This window comes from Columba livia, chromosome 2, assembly GCF_036013475.1.
Source record: "Columba livia isolate bColLiv1 breed racing homer chromosome 2, bColLiv1.pat.W.v2, whole genome shotgun sequence".
Taxonomy (NCBI): Eukaryota; Metazoa; Chordata; class Aves; order Columbiformes; family Columbidae; genus Columba; species Columba livia.
This window is the reverse complement of record NC_088603.1, coordinates 143,483,614-143,505,558: the sequence shown is the minus strand read 5'-3', so window position 1 is coordinate 143,505,558 and position 21,945 is coordinate 143,483,614.

Below are 21,945 nucleotides of genomic sequence, written 5' to 3'. Positions count from 1 at the left end.
GAGCCAGGATGAATGGCAATGGACACAAATTGGGACATGGGGAAATTCTAATTAGTTTTAAGGGCAGATAATTTTTTTATTTTTTCATGAAAATGGTCAGGCAGTGGAACCAGTTGCTTGGAGAGGTTATAGAATCTCCACCATTGGAGATGCTTAACTTGATAAGTGTCTGACCATCCTGATGGACTTGTACCTACTTTGAGCAGGAAGTTGGATTTGGTGACCTCCAGAGGTCATTTCCAGTCTAAATTATTTTATGATTTAATGTGTCATATTTATTAATGCGCATTCTAATAACTAATTTTAAAACATATCTTAATACAGCAGAGTAACGGAAGTAGTTTCCAGCACACTATTTGGTCTTAATTTCTCACTGTGCTACTGTAGATTCATTCTGTATCATTTTGGCCCTGAAACACTCACTTTAGAACAATCCAGATTGTGTAAGAGTCATGTTCCCTGTTTGATAACACAATCACAAAAGTTGTGTAATAATTCAAGAATTTTAATTATTTAATTTTAAAATGAGATAAAATTGGAATGTTTTCTTGTAAACAGCAGGGAAGTGGCCCATGTGCAGCTTTCCTTTTGACAGGAAGAATTTACTTAAATAGTGAGAGTTTTAAAATTATCTCAGGAGCACAATACTGTGCTGTCATAGCTCTCCATTCTTTTTTTCTGACCTTGCACCTATCAGGTGTGCATGCATAGAGAAGATACATGTGGATTGTAGCACTGCTGAAATTCTTAGTGGTTTCCCTCATACTGAGTGAAACATCAGTTACATGGACAGTTTTGAGGCTTGAGAATTTTTTCCCTGTGTAAACCTTACAGGAAAACTTCAGGTCAAAATGGTTACAGTACCTTCTGTGAATGTATTGTGCACTGAAGGAATTTTTGTCGTCCCTACACTTGAATACCTGCACCAACAAGTTAACTGTATGTCTCAAAGGGTCCCCCATTAGAGGGTTCAGTCCAGCTCAAAAAAAACAACCCTTTTACTGCATTCAGATGCAGTAAATGCTTGGGACTATTTTTTTTGTTCACTTCCAGGAAGCTCAAAATATGAAGTTTATTCAGCTTGCTATAGATTTAAAACTAATGCTTTTGTGGGTTGATTTTTATTTTTTTGAGGAGTGTGGTGGGTGAGGAGTGTCTTGGTTTTGCACTAGCATTTAAATCCTGGCACAGTGATCACTGAAACTGCTGGTTTAAGTACGTAGTCAGGTAAGTTGAACAGGAGTTCAAAATGAGAATTCGTATCTCTTTCCAGAAGATATACTAGTCAGTCAGTTCACTGAAGTTGAGATCATAAAAAGAATGTCAACTTCAGAGCATAGTATATTCACTGGTGACATCTCACGTACCTGAAGTATGGTGTAAGTAATGTATCCAATTCTCTGAAATTCTGATTTCAGATAAGTTTTTTTTTAAAAACAAATTGTGTTCTTCTGTCAGCCACCTGAGATTGTCTCTGCCTCAGAGAAGTTGTGAAAGTGTTTGTGTTGCTCTTCTACCAAACAAACAAAAAAAACCCGCAAACCAAGATGATTGTATGGTTGGAGAGGAGTGCATGTGTTCTGAAGCTTATCTGCTGTTAAGTAGTCATGGGTGTTGCTAAAATAATTTTCTTAAATTGCAGAGATCTGGTCTGGTTTTGATGGGTGAAAGGGTAATGCATCATTCAAATTCCAGGTGACTCTGGTGAAGTACATCTACTGCCTGCTTTCAGTGGCCCAGTAAGAATTCATCTCCCAATTTTTCTTCTGTATGTGCCAGCACAGCTATTCAGAGAGGAGAGCTTTGTTGAACCTAAATCTTAAAGTTTGAGCCTTCTCATGGGATGCACGTAATGGTGCTCAGTGTGTGCTCAGCAGAGTTTGTCGCCATGGATGTGGATGACACGCTGTGTTCCTTGCATGGTGAATCGAGGACGTCTTCACAGAATGACGAGTTACACTTGAATTACACAGAGAGGGGAGAGTGAAAGAGGGCAGGCAGAGCATGTTCTCAGCTGAAGCTGGCCAGAACATGAGATTGCAATAGGTTGGCAGAAGATTAAACTTCTCTTAGGCAAATTCTGTCATAACTTTCCATTGACTAAGCTTTAGCAATCTCATTAGTAGCAATATTTTATAAACAGCCAAGAATAATTGTTCTCCTCTTTAAATTACATGGAGATAAGATCCATTTTTTGCCTTTTGTTTTGGCTTTACCTTTACGAAAACTAGTAACTGCTAAAAGAAGTCCCCTTGGAAAAGGGAAAGGAAGAACATTCTAGGATTTCCTTTTTTTTTTTCCTTCTTTTTTTTGGAAGGGAAGAAAGGTGGAAGAGGGGGAAATCTTGTACTTCCCCTGCTGTCAAGGACTCTTTGACCAAAGTTGGTTTCTTTTTACAATGAATTTGTTGACCAGTTACAATTTATATTGTTAAGTTTTCCTACTTCTGTAGGAGAAAAAAAAAAAAAAGGAAAGGTTGTAGTTTTCTCTTTAAGCAAATGTAACATGCAAGGTTATGATTCTCTGGGGGTTAAAATGTTTCAATTCTAAAATCTCATTTAAAGATGACATGGTGTTATATTTGTAATTTTTTAAAATAAAATTTCTAATAGTTCCTGTAAATGTCTTCTCAATTCTTACTGTTGAAATGCTGTCAGAAATTAAGCCTGCAAAAGCCATTCAAGCATTTTTTTAAATTAAAATTTAATTCAAAGAGGAAGGTAGCGCTATGTGGACCGGTGCTGCCTGTTGGTAATGGGCATCTTTTATAGCATGTACAAGAGGAAGAATGATGTGAAAAGCTCCTCATCTTGACTGTAATTAGCTTATAAATAATAATTATAAACAAAATTGGATGCTTGTTAGTATTACATTAAAATATTTAAACAGAATCCTACCAGCAGTTTGGGAAGGCAGATGCATCATTCTCTGCTCCAGGTGACCAGCAGGTTTTGTGGCCCAAGGCTGCGCTGTGCCATCAGGAGGCACTGGCTGATGAGCTTGCGTGTCAGAGCCAGGACCAGGCGAAGTGAGGAGCACAGTGTTGCCAAAGAGTGACCTCTGCTTTCCTTGATCCCTTTGTAGCTGTCAGCAGAGGATTTGGTGTCTGTCCTATCTTTGTAAATAAACAACATGGTAGCAACTACCTACTTACCATCAAAATACTGCAGCAAAGGCCTGTGGGGCTGGTGGGTAACAGCGCTGCAGGGTGTTTAGTCCTGAGATGGGACCACTGGTAAACTGCACTGGAGCTGTGTCTGAGCTCCATGCAGAGAGGTCTGTGAATTCAGCATCCGTCAAAAGGATGATGACTGGCAATAGGAGTGGAGTGTGAAACCAGCTCATCACCATGACCGAGCAGCCAGCTGATGGCTGTAAAATAACTTTCTTCTTTACTGGTATAATGCAGCCCTGATTAAATGAGCTATAATTTAAAGATATGGAAATGCAAAACTGCAAGCCTCTCACTGAATGTTTTAATTCTGTATGAGAATGAGCAATACTTTTCAAAGAGCAAAAACATCATTGAATTATAGTCGTCCAGAGCAACATTAAGTTGCTCAAGTAGAGGAAGGCTGTGGTTTCTTAGCAGCCTGGGCTAGGGACTAAGTTATACCTCAGCGATTTTCTGGAGTCCACGTATCTTCAGAAGTACCACATTTGATTTTTGCTTGGTTCATCCTCAGTGACAGGAGAGCATTTTGAATTCAAACTGTGTGCAATTCCTACCTCTCCTGGTAGAAGCACAGGCTGTGTATAGCAGGCTGGACCAGCTGCAGCACAGCTCACCCACCCACACTGCGCTGGGGGTACACACAGAACTTCTCTATCCACCGAGTCCCAAAATATCGCTGCGTGAGGGATTGCCACCTCACATTCATTGTGACCCCTGCACAGGTTTGATCTTTAGCATCAAGCAAAATCATAATGCATTGTAAACATAGTCCATAGCTTAAGGAGTTTGAAAACATGTATGAATTAGATGTTTGTGGTGCTGGAGCTTCTCTTCCTGGGGCTAAGCAACCCTGAATATACTAAGTTGGCCACTATGAAAAATTTTAATGTGAACAAGATAAAAATACAAGCTTGTTTCAGTCTGTTGAGGTTGTTGCAGTGAACGTCCAATGTACATGGAAGAATTTATCACTGAAAAAAAATGGGTGCTTGTGAGAGCTTGTACACTGCAATAGAAGCATGGAAAGGTGCTGGTGCTGCTGCTTGGCTACAGCTGGCTGGGCTGAAACAGCCACAGGCTGGAAAATGCACTGCAGGAGTGTTTGAAAGGTGGGAATGCAGATCATATTCCTCTAATAATGACCCTGGGCAGGGTATGTGGAAGCAACTGTTGAGGACAACTGGCTGTTTATACCCATGTCGGGAACACCTATTGTTGTCCCTCAGTGATCAGAGGTTGTGGTTCACACACGGTGTGAACTGTGGGGTTGTCACGTGCAGGGACAGGAGATGGACGTGATCCTTGTGGGTCTCTTCCAACTCAGGACGTTGTATGGTTTTAGGATAAATGGTGCTGTGCTGAAGAGCCATTTATTGCATGTGTAGAGGTGTCCACGTTGTGATTGAACAAAGAGACTGAAGGATTAAGATTCTACACGTGGCTTGGACACAGATTACTTGTTTAATCTCACAAAAAAGCCAAAAAACCCACCACTTTATCTTTGTGTTTTGGAGTATTGGGGTATTCATTAATTATTTCAGGATGTTTTTGTATCCAGAAATGTGATGTGCATTTTGATAATAATTGTTCAGTTGATACTTAATTTGGGTTTCTTTCCCTTATTTATTCTGCTTTAAGGAGCATTTTTCCTCCCATGATACCCAGTTGGTGTATTTTTGAAGACGCAAAAAGGTGATGAGAGTTTATCCTACATAAAAATGCAGCTCATCCTTCTCCCTTATGTGAACCTGGTGTTGTACAATTTCCTTGATGTAAAAAAAAAAATAATTTGTAATGATTTTTGGAAAAGAACAAAGAAATTTTGTTTGTAATACAGGAGACTTTGAGGTTTGAGCAGTATATAGAATAGATAGTAACCTATTTCTATTCTTCAGGCTTATTTTTGACCCAACTAGGACTATTTGTGCAGTGCCATGCCGCTTTTCTTACTGTATATATAGGAAAAGGCTTATTTCAACTTCTTTTCTTCACCATTTCTCACTTCATGCTGCCTTATAAATGTGCCTGAAGGATCTGAAAATCACCCAGGACAGACAACTTCCAAAGCTTTGAAAACATTCTTTGGAAATTATTAGGAAAAAAAATATAATCCAATGTGTTGTATGATTTGAATGTAAAGCAAGTGTTACCAAGAATGGGAAATGTCAGAGAATTTATGCAGGGCTCCAGGAGGTTCAAATTAAGTTAGAAGAAACAAGGGCATTTATCTGTTTTGGCTTTTAACATCCTTAGATACTCGTTTCTTGCACAAATTCAATCAGTATTTTCAAGGAATATGCAGTTTCAGCTTAAAGTACTTACACAGCTTAAAGGTACTAAAATTTGGCAGCACCCTCCCCTGCCAAGTAATCAGAATTTGTGAGAGGTCAAACACTTGTGATTATCGAGTTAGTACTGATATGTGCAACTATAGATTAAGCTGGTTTAGCCAGCTATGTCATTTCAAATCTTGGCTGCCTTTTGTGAAGTGCTCTAGGAGCCTTTTGGATCAGAGGTGCTTTATTTGAGTAGTACGGTGAAGAAATACCCCTGATGTGAAATGAACTTTCCATTTTGACTTCACTCAGCCCTTATCCCCCCAAAAAACTATCCGACTGCATCTTGTTATATAATTTAGCTGTCAATTCTGTCAAAAAGGAGAGCTTGTGTTACTTGGAGGGCCTTCATGCCAATTCCAAAATGAAAAGCAATGCACGCTGCCAGTACAGCAATTGCCTGCAGGCTTATTGAATTTCTTTCTTCACTCCTACTCACTACCAAGACCAGCTCCGATAAAAAAAAAAAATCCCTAAAAAGGCATGTTAGAAGTCAGCAGAATTGAAAGCTGATAAAGTACTAAAAACAGAATTTCCTAAAAAAAGACGTAAAATTCTGTTAAACATTATCAACAGGCTATCGTATATGTGCTTATTAACAGACTATCAGGCTTTACTCGTGTAGAGCCAGACTCTGTGGACTGTTGAACATGTGGGCAGGGGGAGCCACAGTGGTATACGCTGTGTTAGGTTAAACCCACATATTTTAGTACCCCACCACTTTGTCTTCACTTGCTCTACAGATTCTGAGTTCATACTGTAGAGAGCCAACACAGCCCCCGCCTCTTTCACCCCCTCTATGTGTTAACCCTACACTTGTGCGAAAGGACAAAAGAGAATATCTGTCAGCTGGCAGGATCCATCTATTTAGCTACCAGTGTCCATTGATTTGTGCAGGGTGCACCAACCCAAAATTGACAGTTCCAGAGCAGCAGGGAATCTAAGATGCAGTATTTTACCTCTGCAGGTTTTTCAGCTCTATCATTCTGGAGCTGAGGAATTCTTATGGAATTTTATCAGGGACTAAAGATCAAGGATGTGAAGAGAAGTCATGGAGGGAAGCCTTCACCCCAGAAGAGTGTTTGGAAGAGATGTCCAAACAAACAGGGCATAGCAAATCGAGGAGAAGCCTGGGGAAAGTACAAACCCAGTGTAAACCAACATGAATCATGTTATGGAAAACAGAGAGAAAAGAAGCTGTCGGCTAAGAACAATCAAAAAGTACTGGGAAAAGTTAGAAGGAAATTAGAGCAGGGATACGGACAAAATAAAATTGTTGATAACCGTGAATATGGGAGAGAAGTGTTAAAATTGCATGAACTCATGGGGCTCATCAGCCAATGATATTTATTGAAATGTGATTTCTAAATAACTGTTTGCTTTAGTAAGTGGTAATAATGGGGATGTAAGAGCTGGACAAAGCATGATGGGAAAAGAACAAGGATAAAATAGGCTCTGGTGTTTGTCTCTCAATTTTATCTGTTTTGTGTGTGTTGGCTCTTTAGGAGTCCTGCCTGCCTGCCAAGAGAGAAACCATTTTGGTTTTGCGTAGTTGCAGCCATATGGGGGAAAAGAGATACAGTGTCCTCCCTGAAAAAAATTGTTTTCTCTCTAATGTAAGATAAGATATTTTGGGCACACCGTGCTGTTTGTATGGAAATATTACAGTTGAGGAGTTAAATGGCAGAAACAGAAAAGGAATAATAAGCTTGAGGAAAGTAGTCTGGTTGGCAGCTTATTGGAGGTTTTGGTTAGTAGTTATAACAATCCAAAGGCGGCTAGTACCACAAGCATCTTTCTTTTCTTTTTGGTTTATTTGTGATGAGAGAAGAATGACAGAAAAGATCCAATTTTAAATTTCCAATGTATTCATTTTTTTTCTCTTGTATTTGGAAGGGTGATTTATTAAGTGACACCAAAGCAGGCTTGCCACTGGGGCAATGGCACACTGCTGCTCTCGCTCTCCATCCAGCAAAGGCTCCAAGCTTAACTTTGCATAGGAGCTCTTATACGAAATGTCAGAAATAAATAACATGATGTGGGGATGGCCGAGAGCAAGAAGTCACCGCAGTCCAAACCTCCCAGAGCTGGTGGAGAAATTTGGCTGAAGGATCCTTAGTTTAAACAAGGGAGAGAATATTTCTCATACTGGGGCAACCTGCCAGGAACCATAAGAATAATTTTATTATTGCTAGATTGATCTAAAATGAGGATAAAAAGTTAAAGAGCATAGTTGTTCCAAGCACTATAGGTGGCTCGTGTGTCTTAGTGCTGTCAAATGGCCTGGAATATCGAACTAGAAATGTAGCTGTTGTGTTAGTCAGGAGCTTCCAACTCCAAGACCTGCTTTCAGATCAGCCCCCTGCCAGATGCATCGGTCAGACTGCCAAATGGAGAAGCTACAAAGCTCACTGAAGAATTAGGGCATTAAGCCAATTCTTTAGATCCACCTGAACTGCCTGTAAAAGTTTTCATAAATTGCTGTGTGTGAACAGGGCTTGTACAATCTAAAGCTTTCACAGAGCAAAGGATGTACGCCACAAAACAGAGGTGTGACCCTTGCATAAGAGGATATATCGATACGAGCCTGAAGCTACCTGATCTAGATCCCAGCAGCAATGGGGATACTGTTCTGCAGGACTCGGGGCACATTGAGAATCTCAGAAAGGTCTCAGTGTCCTCAGCAGGTGTGCACAGCCCACAGTGATGGCCGTACCACTGGTGCTCTTCCACTACCTGCCTGCTGGCTTACACGTGCAGCTTCACTGGCAGCACGGGTTTAATTTGTGTGTTAAAACTATAGCAATGTTAGGATTGCCCTGTAAATATCAAAAAGCAAGGATGTGTCGTGGATTAACCTGAGCTAGCAATATAACCATGGTAGCTGCTCGCTTACTTCCCCCCTCCCACCCCAAATTGGGGAGAGAATTGAAAAGGAGAATCAAAAGGGACGGGAGAAATCACAGTATCACAGTATGTTTGGGATTGGAAGGGACCTCAAAAGATCATCTAGTCCAATCCCCCTGCTGGAGCAGGAACGCCTAGGTGAGGTTGCACAGGAATGTGTCCAGGTGGGTTTTGAATGTCTCCAGAGAAGGAGACTCCACAACCTCCCTGGGCAGCCTGTTCCAGTGCTCTGTCACCCTCACTGAGAAGAAGTTTTTTCTCAAATTTATGTGGAACCTCTTGTGTTCCAGCTTGATCCCGTTACCCCTTGTCCTATCATTGTTTGCCACCGAGAAGAGCCTGGCTGCATCCTCGTGGCACTCACCCTTTATATATTTATAAACATTAATAAGGTCACCCCTCAGTCTCCTCCAAGCTAAAGAGACCCAGCTCCCTCAGCCTTTCTTCATAAGGGAGATGCTCCACTCCCTTAATCATCTTCGTTGCCCTATGCTGGACCCTCTCCAGCAGTTCCCTGTCCTTCTTGAACTGAGGGGCCCAGAACTGGACACAATATTCCAGATGTGGTCTCACCAGGGCGGAGTAGAGGGGAAGAGGACCTCTCTCGATCTACTAACCACTCCCCTTGTAATACACCCACGGATGCCATTGGCCTTCCTGGCCACAAGGGCACAGTGCTGGCTCATGGTCATCCTGTTGTCCACCAGGACCCCCAGGTCACTTTCCCCTACACTGTTCTCTAATATGTAATTTCCCAACCTATACTGAAACCTGGGGTTGTTCCTGCCCAGATGCAGGACTCTACACTTTCTCTTGTTAAATTTCATCAGGTTATTCCCCGCCCAACTCTCCAGCCTGTCCAGGTCCCGCTGGATGGCAGCACAGCCTTCTGGTGTGTCAGCCACTCCTCCCAGCTTAGTGTCATCAGCAAACTTGCTGATAGTGCATCTATTCCCTTGTGTAAATCGTTAATGAACAGATTGAATAATATTGGCCCCAATACTGACCCCTGAGGCACTCCACTAGATACTGGCCTCCAACTAGACTCCGCACCATTGACTACCACTCTCTGGCTTCTCTCCTTAAGCCAGTTTGCAACCCACCTCACTACTCTATTGTCTAGACCACACCTCCTCAACTTAGCTGTGAGGATGCTGTGGGAGACTGTGTCAAAGGCTTTACTGAAGTCAAGGTAGACCACATCCACCACTCTGCCATCATCCATCCACCTTGTTACATTCTCATAAAAGGCTATGAGGTTGGTCAAGCATGACTTACCCTTGGTAAAGCCATGCTGACTGGCCCTAATAACCCTCTTATCCTTGATATGCCTTGAGATGGCAATGTCTGGATTGAGATAAACACAGGTTAATAGAATCGCAAAATAATACTAATATACTACTACTACTACTCATTCTCTATAAAAAATCAGAAATAGAGTATAAGATACTTAATGCAATTCCTCACAAACTCTGTCTGCACCAAGCAGCCAGTCCGAGGAAGCAGCGCCTGGTCACAACAGCCGATCCCAGAGACAGAAGAGAAATAAAGGCAGAAAGGCCCAGAGGCCTCTGCAAATGGCAGGATGGCAAAAAGCCAAACTCTGAGCAGCTCTCTGTCCTGGCTCTGAGAGAGCTAGCCAGAAGATCCTGACTCTCTTCAAATACGAAGCACGACACCAGTGGGATGGAATCCTCTCATTGATCAGTCTGGATGTCAGTCAAACTCTGCCCCATCCATGTCCCCCTTCCTCAATGGCTCACACCCATGGGCAGAGCTCAGAAATGTTCTTGGCTCTCAAACTACAGCAATTAAAAACTTTAAATATGTCCCAGGGTGTTATCATCTTGTTTTCAAACTAATTCCAAACAATGACCATGCTAGCTATGAAAAAGAAAGGTTTCCAACTGCATGAAGAAAAATTAGTTCACTTTCAGTCAAACCAGCACAACTTGCCATGGCTGGTACAGCAGTATTGTCCCAGCTACACTGTGCATTCCCAAAATTGTCTATCCCTTTTTCGAGTGGGCAGCATAGCTAACTATACTTGTACATCTGGCATCAAGTCTATGGGATATTTCCTGCAATGTTTACTCAGATCCTGTAAGACTTAGAATATGACGTTCCCTTCACTTTTGATTTTTGTTTTCAATCATTACTGTTGATAAAGAAACCAGAAGGAAGACACACGTTAGTTAACACGCTAGACTGTGAGACATGTAAAACCGACCAGCATTCCTCCATCTTTCTTCAACCAGGCAGTGGGATCACAGTAATTTGGTAACATTTTTGATGATTATCATACTGTTTGTCACCAATAGTGACCCCACAAGAAGAATTAGTGACAGAAAATCCTTCTTTCACTTCCTAGGTGGCTACATCTGAAATTTAAACCTGAGATGCCTTCCACAGCTGCAATCTAACCCTTGAGACTTCTAAATTCCCCACACGGCTAGATTCCCAATTTTGTGCATGCAGGCTGAGCTTTGCAAGAGCTGATGGTGTGTTCATTTGCCTGGTGTGCAATGGCCTCCATCCTGCATGGTGGGCACCCTCTGAATGTACCCGTGAGACCTGGCCTGGCAGGAAAACAAACAAAAGATGAAGAGGGATATGTCTGCTGTAGAGCTGGACACGTGCCTGAGACACCCAGCAGGAGGCTTAAGTCCCTGTTTTCCCTCATTTAGAACAAGGACCTGAACCTCAATATCTCACCTGTCAAGAAAGCATCAAGGTAGCTTTTCCTCTTCCTCTTTTTACACTTCTAAATGATTTTTGGAGCAGGTCTGCCCTAGCAAGTTTGAAAGTTTTTCCCTTATAATCAATGTTGAAGTGCTTTATTCAAAGCAAACCAGGTCTCTCTAAGAAAAAGAAGCCAGTAACCCAGGCACAAATACTTTCTATATGTTGTGTACAAAACAGTGCTGTTTATGGAAAGGTTTTGGTTTAACCAAAATCCCCAGCAGCATAAACAGAGGGACAACATGGATTTATTTTGACTGAGGTATCAGCTGATGATATCTGAGACATATGAGACACCTGCAACAAGAATCATTCTTAGCATAGCTATGCTAATTTCTAAGTTCAGCTGGCTGGCTCAAAGAGTGGCTTTCTTCTACTACTTTTTAAACAATTTATTTACGCAGTATTGCAGGATTTTTCTTGTATGTCCACAGTCTCATACTGGGCACGTGTGCCATACATAGTTTGGGTTTTTTTAGATATATGCATATGTATAAAATACAAATATTACTTTATTTTCATTATCTGCTCTGGTACATTTTATCTGTTAAGGTACTACTTGCATTTATGAAAAATCTCCACGTGCAGAGTATCTTGCTGGAAGATTGATAAAGCAAATCATAAAAGGGAATAAACTTCTCATTCAATGTTGTATGTATTACAGTGCCAAATGCAAAAACAGTTGCAGACAATTTGGGTTTTAATTAAACACGCTGCAGCTACCTCTGCCAAATTTCTGACTCAGTATAAACAGACTCTATCAGGTTAGATGTTAAAATAATATTTGTCATGTAATTTTGATATGGCCTCTGCTCTGCTGCATCTGAGACTGTATGTTCATGAGAGTTTGTCAGCCTGATTAGACTGTCCATAGTCAGGCCCGGATCTTTTGTCCTTGGGCTTCCTGTGTCGACCTCACCTGGTCTTTCTGTGCCAGCTCAGAAGAAACACCATTCATTTCCCCAGTTCAAGAGAGGCATGGACTTACTGGATTGTGTCCAGTGAAGGACCACAAAAAAGATTCAGGGTTTGGAGCATCTCACATATGAAGACAGGCTAAGGGAGCTGGGACTGTTCAGCTTGGAGAAGAGAGGGTTTAGGGGGATCTTATCCATGTGTATAAATAAATACCCAGTTGGAGGGAATGAAGGTGAAGGAGCCAGACTTTTCAGTGGTGACCAGTAACAGGGTGGGAGGAAATGGTAACAACTTAAAAAACATTAAATTCAATCTGAACACAAAAAAACTCCACTTTTTTTTACTCTGAGGATGGTTAAAACAATGGCATAGGTTGCCCAGACAGTTTGTGGAGGTATGCAGAAGCCATCAGGGCAACCAGTTCTAGATATCCCTGCTTGAGGAGGGGGCTTGGAGCAGATGACCTCCAGAGGTCCTTTCCAACTTCAGCTCTACTCTGATTTAGTCGTAATGCCCTTGTACGTGAGACAGATGAATGGAAATGTCCCGGTACCAAACAGTGCATCTTGCCCATATTTAATAAAAAAGTGTGACATGGCCCTGCAGCTATGCCAGAGCTAAAGTTAGGCCCCAGAACTTGCTAGGAGTGTATTCTCCAAGGTTGGCATGATATGCTCCCTCTTGCCTTGAACAGAGGTCCAAGATCTCCTCTAGTATAAACCATCTGCACAAGTACACTAATTGGGAATGTCCAAAATAAATTGCTCCCAGAAACTGCAATATGAATGTGGCCAAAGTCTGGCACAGGACTGGCCAAGGCTGAGTTCTGATGAAGGTCTGGAAGAAAGATTGGTTTGATGGGTCCTCTGGAGACAGGGGAGTATCCTACTTCTAGTGTGAACACCTGAGTCACACCCTGGGCACAAACGTAAATGGAAGTGATTCTGAAAGAATCATCTTCATTCAAAGGCATTCCACATTTTGCATTTCTCAGGAAAGCAGCATAATATAAGAATAACATATGACCACTGTGAATGAGTGAGTGAGTGAGTGAGTGAGTGAGTGAGTGAGTGCAAACAAACCGTCAGTAGTATGGAGAGGTCTGCTCTAAGTCTTGCCAGCAGAGCTTCATGCTTCGATTGCTACTATTACCGCTAGGTAAGAAAGATGATTTGCTGCCTTCCCACCTCATATGTTTAGAATTAGGTCTTCAAAAGTTCTCACCTTGTTCCATATTCCTCTTTAGTAATGGCTGATTTTACAGTTGCAGTTTTCCTTTCTTTCAGCAGCTTCTGGGTGCAGTGCTGCTGGCTGGGCAACAGCTCTTCTCTGTGTCCCCACCACAGACAGCACCATTTGCCTTCTCAAGACCTCTTCTAAATGGACAATGGCCAGTCTTTTCTGACAAAACTCTGTGTTGTGACCATATAAGACTGTTATCAGACCTCTTCTGATAAAGCAGACATGGAGAGGAGAGGAGAGGAGAGGAGAGGAGAGGAGAGGAGAGGAGAGGAGAGGAGAGGAGAGGAGAGGAGAGGAGAGGAGAGGAGAGGAGAGGAGAGGAGAGGAGAGGAGAGGAGAGGAGAGGAGAGGAGAGGAGAGGAGAGGAGAGGAGAGGAGAGGAGAGGAGAGGAGAGGAGAGGAGAGGAGAGGAGAGGTTATCTAGCTAGGCTGGTTATATATGCCGTTCCCTGCCTTTTTTTTCTACCCCCTCCTTGCAGATTATCAAAATTTAAGCATCAAACATCCGACAAAACACTTGGAGTAACAAATGTGAATTTTAACCTGAGGTACCACAGCAATATTCACCTAACATTTCACAGAATAGCAGCCTCCTTGGCTGACCCAGCAAGCAGTCACGTTGCCGTATCAGTTTACCAAACGGTATTAGAGAAGCAGATACCAATAAAAAGCATCTTAGTCTGGGCTTCCTTTAGCGTGGATGATGGGTGATTTTCATGCTGTGGGTTATCACACCACATTCTGAGGCCTGCCTGGGATGCTTCAGAGTAGGTGAGCGAGGCTCAGCAAACACTGTTAGTACTGGTTTTCTTTCTGGCCATTTTCTTATCCTTGACTTGTAAAAGTAATTTTAAAAAGTCATTAAAAGTCATGCCAGCCAGCCATTCAGAGACCTCTGCTTCCCTCACAAATGCCGAGAAGGTGACCTGTGTTTGTTCCATGGAGCTGCTCAGGAAATTGTTGAAGTCCCAGTGCAGATTACAATTGCCTTAGAGTGACATTCTGATCATAGTATAGGGAGACATCACAGTGTCCCTACTGATCTCCAAAAGGCCACCATAAAGGAGATAACTGTCCCCATTAACAAAGAGTTTTGAAAAATATGGTAACCACTTGCCCTTACCCACAGCCATTCTGTAAAAGAAGAGATCAAACTTCACCATTTTCTTTCAAAACAAGCCTGGGAAGTTTATGTCTTTCTTCTATGCAGTAATTTAAAGGCTAGGCCACGCAGGCAGGGAGCAAGAGATGGATACTCAAACCCATCCTTAACCTCAGTGTTCCTTCACATCCAATTCTCCTGCCCTCCAGATGCTGGTGGTCGGGTGTTTTCCTAACTGGAAACCAGCAAGAGATGCATTTCTTCCTTCACTCACAGCAACTTTGTCTTTATTGATCGCAGATGGAGTGTGTCATGGGCTGGTTGCTCCAATGGAGATGTATATCTGTGGGCTCTTGGCCTCCCCTTCTGAGATGTGTTTGTAGCTTGACACATGTAACATTTTATGCAGTAACTGATGAATGTAAATGTATATATTTTGAGGCCTAGAAACCAGAAACACAAACATGTTTTTTTCCCTAGGCTGTGGGTTTCTTCCTCCTGCTTCTCTCTAGTCTAACAAATTCTGATTTCCTTCTTGCATAGAGGCCCAGCTGCAATATGGATGGTAGAGATCGCCTCCTCCCCACCCTGCCTTCCCCTTCTAATTCCTTAGGATACATTCTGAGATGTAAGTTTTGGTACCATCAGGAAAAGGAGGGAAAATAGCAATTTGTTGCACAGCCTGAGTGTACTCTTGGGGGCTGTGTCTTTCACAAGTGAGTCATAACAGCCCTGGTTTGGGAGGGGACCATTCCCAGAGATTCTATCAGAAAGTGTCTGACAGATCATACTGTCAGGGACAGGGGGACAGACTGAAAATATTGATACACATTTTGTGCTTGTTTTGCATTTAAGGTTTGAGAATGTTTCTGTCAGATAGGGTCTCAGCCTTCCACATTCGCTGGTTTGAGGTAGAAACAAAGCTCTGTTTCTCCAGGGTCTTTGAAACTGAGATACATGGTGCCACTGAGTTCAAAGCCTCCAAGTAAGAAGCAAGCCAAGAGAGAGGTTTTTATTATTGTTATTTCCATTTTGGATTCAGGTCCATTGATTCAGGTGAAATGTAGTTGCAGACATTCAAATATGTTCCACTTGATTGATCCTTAAAGTTCTTCAGGTGTCTAGCCCTTAGTTTCTACCCCACAGAGATATATGGTATAAAGTATCTTTTCCTAATATTTAAAAAAAACATCTTAAGCTTTGAAGGTGACACTTTGCTAAGGGGACAGCAGTAGCACAAGATGAATTCACGTTTAAAAATCCCTTGCCTGAAATTGTCCCAGCCATATCCCTCTGTGTCCTTCATGCTGGGCAGATAAAATACGGATTTTGATACCGCAGCAATTGCTTACTGTGCAAGATGCTCTTCCCCAGAAATACTAAACAGTGGGGTGTGGACTTAGGCCCAGTGTTATTATTAGTTTTATTCACCAAGCCAGCTATCAGTCAGAAAATATTCAGCTACCAGCTGTAGGCCAAACCAGGATTGGGGTGAAGGAGGGTTTGAGAGTGTCATGAGGCCATTGCAAATCATCAGTAGCTGTTTTTAGACTTGGCTAATTGTTAATTGTCATGCCGGCTAAAAACCCAAACCTTGTGTTTTGCCCAGAGAGAGGAGCTGACATTAAATAATTAAAATCATCACTGAGTTCCAGCCAATCCAAAAATATCCATTAAAGAGATGTTAAAAACTTCAGTGTTGTGTTTGGGAAAAGCAAGGTGGAGTATCTGCATTTGGCATGGCCTCACTTACTCTCCTGCTTTAAAGGGCTCAGTGGAGAAAAAAGAGTCCCAAGGAAAGCAGAAATTAAAGGGGGACAATGTCTTCAAAATTACCATATGTATTATTCTGGCAGTGCAGGACTGAGTCCTTTAATACTTATTTAAGCCTTCAGGTCCCTAAGGAATGTGATTTATGGGCTTTCTGCTGATCAACAGAAGATAAGCATGGTTGAAGTCTGAAGCTACTTATGTACTGTGGTTCATGCGTTGGGCTCCAGTGGTCCCCTCAGCCCCTGGGATATGATTGAAATGGCAGGCATCACAGTTTCTCTGTCCTATTTTCTGACTTCATTTTACTCTGAAGAATGATGGCCTTAAATTTGCACTTTTTTTCCCTTGTAGTTTAGCTCTGTCTTACTATAAATCAGTCCATTTTTTGTTCCAGAAGAAAGATATGATACACCTTTCCAAAATCTGCAATGAAGCAAAAGCTGGCATTCATGTCCCATAAACAAAACAGGATTCCAGTGTGTTTTATGCACTTTTTAAAATTAAAAGCTCTATTTTGTGTGTTTCACATTCTCAAAATATGTCCTCAGGTGCACCTGTGCAATTTCTCAGACAAAACTGAATGTAAACTCTTTTATTGCCCTTTCACTGAAAACCCTATTTTTTGTGCTTAGATATTTGTTACAACAGCAAGTCAAGGGCTGGCATCCCGAGTGCAGTGAGATCATACACCTGTCTCCTACAAGTGTCACTGTCTGTTGCTCCTTTGGGGTCGTATTATCTGATGATCCAGCCTTTCTTCTGAGCTGGATCAAAGTGGCAGTCTTTCAGACAGAATGCTCATGAGTTCTCTTTTAATTTGTTTTCCTGAGCTTTGTTTGTTAGATATATAAGACAAGGGGTAATCAACGATGTGATGGTGGAGAAGTATAATATTTGTCAGATTATAAAAGTGTTTTTATATTAATGGACATTATTTAACTTCTGAAACTCACTACAGACTAACTGCACAAATTGTTAGGATTTTTTCTGGAGATTCTTAGCTGTCCAAAATTCTTTTTTAAACTCCCTTCTTTATTATAATTTGGCAGAGATACTTCTTGTATATTCCAACAAATATTGCAATCACTTTATTGCTAAATAGATATGCTGGAGAAAGCATGTGCTTAATATCACAACATTTAACACAGCCTTTATTAAGCAGTAAAGGTCTCTAAATTGCTCTTGGAAGGTATCACCAAAACCAGTTACTAAATTAGAAGGTTATTCAGAGAAAATGTTGAACATAGAATATGTCTCTGCTGAACAAGGCTTCTGTTACAAGAAAATATTCTACAAATTCTGACATTTCAATTTAAAAGCTTCCATTGTATCACTTTCCCCTTAATAAGGAATCATTTTGAGAGCCACTTCTGATCATCAGTGCTTGTGGTGATAACAGTTCTGTGTTTACAGGTATCCAATTATCTTTGCTCCTCTTTCCTTCTGTAATCAACAGCAACAGTGGGAAAACAAGGTAGGTGTCTCAAAGGGTTAGGACCAATATTAAGGATGTCTTTTTTTTTTTTTTTAATATCTTAAATACTTTATATCATGTGTGAGTGATAAAGAAACATAGGAAGTAAAAATGGAGAAATAAAAGTTAAAAATACGTTTAAAACATAATATAGCTGCAATATATATTTCTACTCTAGGTGAACCTGCTTTAGCAGGTGGATTGGACTAGATGGTCTCCAGAGGTCCCTTCCAACCCCAACCATTCTGTGAGTCAATATAATTCAATAAATATATATACAAACAATAATATAAATATACATATTCACATATAAAAGTGAGCTTATAAGAAGATGAGGTGCACAGAGAAAAGCCAAGGGACAATGGTCACTGTTTGCAATGGGGAAAGTTCTTGATGGATATATGGAAAAAAATTTCACCATGAGGGTGGACAAGCACTGGAAGAGGTCACCCAGAGAGGCTGTGGAATCTTCCATCTTGAACATTTTCAAAACTCAGCTGGACAAGACCCTCAGCAACCTGACCTAACTCTGAAGTCAGCTCTGCTTTGAGCAAGAGGTTAGACAGATGATCTTCCAAGGTCCCTTTCCAAACTCCGTTACTCTATGATCTTATGTGGGTGGGTTTGTATGTGTATGAGAGATAAAGCAGTGATTGCATAAAGCTTAGGGCAGAAGATGTAAAATCTATGTAAAAGTATACAAAAACTATGTAAAAAACAGTTCACATTTCATCTTTGCATTCCACAGGTCCTTGTGATGCCATTTTTCTAAGGCCATATTAGAGCAAATTTAAACTCATATATCCGTGTTGCAAACCTCTACTTTACAGTTAATAGTGTGATGAAAAGTATTCTAAAACAGAGAGCCTGAGCTGGCTTGGAAGACATTAATTTTGTAGTCATTTTTTGATCTATATGCTAGCAAATTGAAATTGCCGTTCTCCAAAAGAAGTGAGTTATCTGCAGCTGCCAAGCTGGAATTTGAGCTCTCACCTTCAGAAAGCGATATCCACACATGAGCACACTGGCATTTGCCACTGGCATTTGCACACTCCAAGAGAAACATGGTGTCCACAGCTGGCAGGCAGGAACTGGTTGTCTTGTGCCAGTTCAAACTGGGAGAGAAGGATACACATCATTTAGAGCATATTTTTCTTATTACTTTCTCTCTCTCTTTTTTTTTTTTTTTTTTAATTTCAGAAAGATCTGGGAATCAAGAGTTTTAGAGATGCTACCTCTTCTTTCCATTTGCTTCTCCAAGCCCTTAATGAAAACATACATTTTTAATGAATTTGTTCTTCTGCAGGCAAAATGCTCATGGAGACTGCTGGAAGTGCTGCATGAGCAAAGCCTGCACAAGTAGATCAAAAACTGTGGAGTTTGATCATATTTCAGAGAGGGAAGAGAGTCAGAAGGAAGACAATCTTTGATCCCTTACACAATATGTAAGGGAATTTAGTTGGATTTGCTTCTAATCACAATCTCTTAATATCTTCCGTCTTCCTTCATAAGACATCAGGTATTTTTGCTGAGACATTTTTTTAAATTAGCCTAGTTTGAAATCTCTGTAGCCCATCAGAAGAATGTGGGAGAGTTTTGCTTCATTGGCTTTACACAGATCATAATTTTTTAAGAACACTGAAGCTTAAAATTAAAACTAGAATGATTGCTTCAATTATTTTATTGCTTCAAACCAGAGACAATTTTATGAAAGGTTTCATATGTGTTATGGATGTTGCAGAGATACCAGATGGCCAGGTAGTGTTTGAAGGGAGGCTACATGGGTTCCTAAAAGGTGCATGGGGCAGTCTTCTCCCCCTATTTTGGGAGCTCATGTTTTTTATAAGGTTGCCAAATCATCCAGGTTGGCAGGGATCTTGGAAGATCCCTAGTGCAACCTCCTGCTGAAAGCAAGATGAGCAGAGTTCAGGCTCGGTTGTTCGAGGCCTTGTCCAAGGAAGGTGAGTCCACAGGTTCTCTGGGCAGACCTCTCCCAATGCTTATTCATCCTTGCAGGGAAAATTATATTCTCTATACCCAGTGCGAACCTCTCCTGTTTCAGTACCTGAACTCGGTAAGGAGTCTGGCTCCACCTGCTCAGTAGCCTACTTGTAGGTGGGTGAAAGAGCTGTTAGATCTCCCCAAAACCACCTCTTCAGGACAAATAAACCCAGCTCCCCCAGCCTCCCCTTCAAGGGCTCCAGCCCCCAAACACCTTTGTGGACCACCAGTGGTTTTGCTCTGCCCAAAACTGCTGCCTAAACAATAGTCTGCTATTATTTATTATTGTAGATCAGATTTTGAATAATGAATTCACTGTATCTTAAGAATTTAAAAGAGGTAAAAATTTATGTGGAAATAAAGAGTTGGAAGCCGGGTTGTGTATATTTTTAAGTTTAGATGTAAAGCTCGTCAGGATCTCTCATTTCTTTCACTAAAAATAAAGACATATCTTCTCTACTTCAGTGTAAAGCTACCAAAATATATATTGTTGCTGAGGCTCTGGTCTTAGAAAAGATCATGACTTCAGTGTAGAAGAGATGAGTTGCACAGCTATAAGAATATGGAGAATTTTTTTTTTAAATAAACTTTGTTATTCTTCATGTTAAGATCTCTCTCTGCGACACGATGAAGTTAGGTTATTTGCAGATCACATCCTATGGAGCCCAATAAAGAATGGAAAAGTTCAATTACTGCATATTGCAAAAGCAACAGCGCTTTGGCTTTAACGCAGCTGAAGTGCAGAATGTAAGATCTTTTACAGCCCGTGAATCCTCTATGGAGCACAACACATAAAACTGAATTTTCAATAAACAGAACTGTAATTCTATAAAATAATATGATTTCAGAACAGTGTATAATTAATCATCTCTTCACTGTTCAAGGACATTAATTTGGCTGCTGAGACTTTTAAATAGCGTAGCCAGAATACACCTCTTCCTAGCTATCAACACAGCTAAAGCTGTGGCCCAGACTCTCATCGTCTGTTTTTTCAATCATCACCACATCATCTTATTTGGCTTTGACTAATGCATTATTTCTATGACCATGTTAATTCAACACATTATTGCTTAGATAATTTTCTCAGTTCCTCACTTTAACAAATTCCCCCCTAGGATGTGTGCAGAGTTCATTAGTGCCCCGTCCTGCATGGTGGCACACACAGTGGGACTGCACACACATCCTACTTAACCCACCCCAGTATTTTTCCTTCTTTTGCTCTTTAATCTCTCAAGCCCTTGACTCTTTTCCCTCTGACTGTCAACATGCTCTGGGCTCTACAGACTCTGATGTGGCTTCTTGAGCCACTGACATGATTCCCAAAATCTTTAATGACTTTAATGTCTTAATCATATCTCAAAGTTGTCTTCATTCTTCTTGATTTATTGACCATCATAAACAGCTAGCCATGTGTTTGTATTCCTGTCTTCCATTAGCTCTGTGCTTCTTTTTATTCTTCTCAGCCTTTTTTTCTTGTTATCTTTCAGAACCTCACCCAAAGGTGATCCCATGGTGATCCTCATTCACTTTGCAGCTGCCTTACAGGTGCTGGATAGTTTATTCAATGTATCTCTTCTTTCCTCCTTCTACCCCCTGTCTCTGAGTAGTCTGCTCTGAAAATACAAATTCAGACATTATTTCTGTAATGGTGACTAGTCATCACCTGAGACTTACCTGCAGATTTGACAACTAAACTATATCTAGTCTATATCTAGAGAGAAGGTTATTATTTCCATGCAACCTATTCTAAAACATTAACTTCCCATGCATCATAGTGTCGAAACTATCATCCAGATTATTTTTGCTAAATATTTTACTTTATGCAACATGGTATTCTGTGACTTTTATTTATGGTTTAGCCTGTTGTCTGTCTAGCATTGTGTTCCTGGCCATTAAGTTTGATTGCAATACTCTTTTTTCTGCACACTTCTATTGATTTTTTCCTCATAATAGGAAGCATAAGGTGCCTGACTTCTCTTTGAAAGCACTTCTTGCCTATCACATCTCATGCAATACTGAGAGTTTACATCCAATCACAATTTGACCCAGAATGCAAGTCTCCGTCACCCAATTTCTGGATCTTTCATACAAGTGCTTTCATACTATCTCCTTAAAAGCCCAACATGCTTGGAAAGAGCTCTTGGTCGATACTAAAAAAATCCAAATTATAGTCCTTTCAAGTTGCAATGGCTGTGATTCCTACCAAAGTCCTGAAAATGCCACCCATGCTCAGCTGCCTGCCTGTAACAGACCAACAGTGTCTCACTGTCTGGAG